The sequence below is a fragment of the Hipposideros armiger genome, unplaced genomic scaffold (assembly GCF_001890085.2).
Source record: "Hipposideros armiger isolate ML-2016 unplaced genomic scaffold, ASM189008v1 scaffold_18, whole genome shotgun sequence".
NCBI lineage: Eukaryota > Metazoa > Chordata > Mammalia > Chiroptera > Hipposideridae > Hipposideros > Hipposideros armiger.
The window spans coordinates 2,184,190-2,188,123 of record NW_017731368.1 but is presented as its reverse complement, the minus strand read 5'-3'; positions in this window follow the sequence as shown (position 1 = coordinate 2,188,123).

Here is a 3,934-nt window from a genome sequence, read left to right as displayed (position 1 = left end):
GGAAAGGAAGTAAAGAGCCTAATGGACTTAGAGGAAATAGGAGAATGGGTAAGAAAAGGAAGTGTGAGAAAAAATACAGAAATGGGTAATGAAAACAAAATGAAGAATAGAGAATAGCGAATAAAATACAAAGTAAGATGACAAATGAGAAAGATGACAGAGAATGCTCAAATAGAAGAAACACGAAAAGAAACATTTTTCAAAAGGCGTTGACAGAGAAAAGAAAAGGGGCTCCCCCAGAGGTGTGTCCCTGTTTATCCCAGCTGAGGCTTGAGGAGAGGGGCTTACCTGGCTGGTCTTTGCAGATAAGACCTGACTGACAAGCTGTGGGGGGTGATGGCAGGCTCCAGAGTGACAGGACAGGTGGGGTGACCTCACCCCACACTGGGATGTGATTATCGTGTCACCCAAACTGGGTCTGACCAGCTCAGGGTGGACTCTAAGATGGTATCAAATTAGCCTATTGTGAATTAGCCTACTAAAACGTGTATTGTGACAATTACATATAGATGCAAATTACATTCTGGGGACACCAACTTTTCCAGATGTGAATTCTGTGTTAATGAAGTTCTGTGCCATAAACACAGGATTTAATTCTACTCTGTTGGAACCATAAGTTAATAATAGTTGCAGGTCAACCTGATGACATACAATGTAAAATGTTAAAGAATGATTAGCTAAGTCAAGAAAATATACGAACTATTTAAAAGCAAGTTGAACTAAAGTCGACTCTAAAATGGCATTTAAAATTTCTATCACAGTTACTTATGAGAATGTTCATGTATGTGGATAATGACTGAGAAAAATGTAAACAAGATAATCCTATTTCTGTGGGCAATCTTTAATTTTGTCCACTTAAAATTTTTCTTTAATGATATTTTACTTTAAATTAAAAGAAACAATGGAGACATATAATCCAATTCAAGTAAATTTATATAATACTCTTACTGGAATGCTGCTTTCAGGAGAATTAATATTTTCCTTTGCAGTTGTTACAAATTTCTCATTTGGAAGATTAGCACTCTCTTGGATTAACTGGCATACACTTAATAAGGAAGATAAAATGAAATAGTTAAAGATCATGATTTTAAAAGTAGTAAGATATGCTACTCTGGAAACTCATTTGTTGGCTTGCGTTACAGTGACTTCTGAGGCAAAAAAGAAGCTGGAGAAGCCAGCCCCCGGCCTGAAATCTTGGGGAAGACAAGACATGTCAGAAGTGGTGAAGGTTTCAGAGAAAGAGAGCCATGAGTCCGCTCTTCCTGGAGGCACCCATTCGCTGTGTATGGAGGTGCCTGGCCAGCACCTCAGGCTCCCCAGCTCCTGCAGCAGGCAAGAGGCTGTGGGTTACTCAGCTGTCCCCTTGCCAGCTTGAGGCTTCTGTGGTCACTAATCTCTGGGTAACTTTACCCCTCCTCCCGTCCCCCACCCCTTCGCCTTTCCAGCCCCCTCCAACACTTTTGTAATCAATCTTCTGTTTGAAACACCTACGGTGGTTTGTTTTCCTGACTAGCCACTCACTGTCACACTACCTCAACTATCTCCTTAGACATATCTCACATCGAAAACCAGAATTCGGTTAGAGACAAGGTAAGATTACCCACTAAGCCCTAACGCTACTGAATTTCGAACCTCATTGTTTCAATTGTCTAAAGAGCTCCAGGCACAGGAACATCTGAGGCTTTCTGATAAACTCCTCACTGTGGTCAGAAGATGGCAGTACGCAGCCACCCAACTCACCAACACAACCGGCTGGCCAGCGTGAACTTCACACTCCTAGACCTGCAGGGGCTCAATTACCACCATGGGACAGGCCACAGGTCAGTTTCAAGAGCACCTATCCACCACGTGATCCAGACGCTTATAAATAAAACCCCAGGTCGCACTCAAGAAATAAATTCCCTTCAAACACCATGATATCCTTGTTTGAGATGTCTGGTAAACGTTCAAAATTGAATAAACCATCATCCTTAATTAGGACAGAACACTTTTAAAGGAAGATCCATGAGGCATTATCAGTCAGCTAAACCAGACAGTTTGGGGTCTGAGTTTGTTCTTGACTGTGTCATCCTAAGGACAGCCTGGAGGGAAGGGCACCTGAGGCACAAAGGTCCCCAGGCCTACCCCGAGGTCCCCAGCACAGCCAAGAGCCATCTGTGGGCACTGGCCAGTGGAACCCAGAGTCCTTCTGCTCATTCCCAAGGTTTCAAGTGTCTTCCAACATTTATCAGCACAAATTCAACATCTGCGTGTTTCTCCCAATACCAAAAAGATTAATAAAAATATAGCACTTCCAGATCTTCTGTGTGGATATTTACTCCAATATGTAAATCAGTGAAAGTTCTTTTACTTAAGGAAGTCACTCGCTCAACACGGTAAGACGCCTCCCCCACCACCCCCGCACCACGATGATCAGAAGAAACAAGATCCTTTCGTGCCACACGTTTGTGGGAAATATAGCAACGAGGGCTCACTTTTGCAATCTGGATCAGAAAAATTAGGAAGAGGCTGGAATGAAATGTGTCCTACGCTGAAATTGTGGCCAAGACCCAAGTAAGCGATCCCAGAGTCCTGCTGGTGTGAGACTCTCTCCATGCTCAGCCGAGGTGCTTAGACTTCTGGGAAGTTCCTCCTATCTTCTCTTAGAACAATGTCTGGGAGGGCTGAGCCAAGTCACTCAGTACCCATCCTCCCAGGCGTGCAGGCACATGGTTTTCCTCTCCGGGGAGCCCTCACCAACCACGAATCTGCAGTGGCCTGAGCCTGGGACAGAGGGCGTATGGTGTTGACCAAGGCTGCCTCCCAAACTGCAGCCCTGCTTCCTGAGACAGTCTCCTCGGGGGATCAACTCCATGGTTTGGCTAAAGCAGCCACTGGGAGTCAGAACCACTGGGAGTCAGAGCCACTAAAAAACCTGGCTGGAGCACCCAATCAAAGCACTAAAGCTCACATTCTCCCAAATGATGGCACCTGACTGCTGACCTGTTTGTGACTCGGGTCCCAACATCGGGCAGAAAAGGGAAGGGAGGGCGTTAGAGCAGCTGTGACAACACTGGCATGGACATACCAATGTGGCTTCTGCTGTCTTAGGAACAAGGGCTTTGGGATAGCTTTAGGGCCAGTAAGGAGGGAAGAGGATTTACATTGGCCTCTGTCTCTTCACGTCATCTATGAAAGTCCCCGAGTAGGGGTGGAGCTTCTGTGTCAGAAGGGAAGGGAGGCTGGGGGGGGGGGGGTCTCTGGACTATGGAAGTAAGCAGAGCCAAGGAAGAGAGCCCTGTGAAGACCCTGAGGGCTCTCGGCTGGCCTCTGTTCGGCAGGCTGACCTCCTGCTGAGGCCAAGGTGGTCTCAGTCAAGGGGGCATCAACCCCCAGCCCTACAGACCCAGCCAGCAACGTGAGACCCCGTAGACAGACAGTCTGGAAGTTCACCAGCTACAAATCAGGAAAACCACGTAAGGCGGCCTTCATGCAGGCAGTTGAGTTAGGAGCCCGCACCCAAGATGCCCGGACTTAGAAGACAACCCAGTATCCAGGAGCCCCTTAGAACTACCGGGATTTGGGGAGTTCAGAGACAGGACTATGGTAAAGGGCCCCAAGATCCACTCTGCCTAGCATTGGCTGCGATGATGTCACCCTTTCCCAGTTCCTTTCCAGACAAATGAAACATGAATGGAGGAGTCAGAACACTCAAATTGCAGATAAGGCAGCCCCCATCCCTACTCCCCGAAGAGAATACAGACCGCCTCACCTCAGTTGCAGGCCTCCCCAGCTCCGTCCTGGGTGGGGCTTTCATTTCCTTCATGGAATCTGACCCCAGCCAGCCCTGTAGTCTGCAGCATGACATGGGGGCCATGAGACTCCCCTGGGGTACACAGCTGGCACCCTCTTACTAGGGGAGGGGCTGGGCTGAGCCCACATACCAGACGCCACG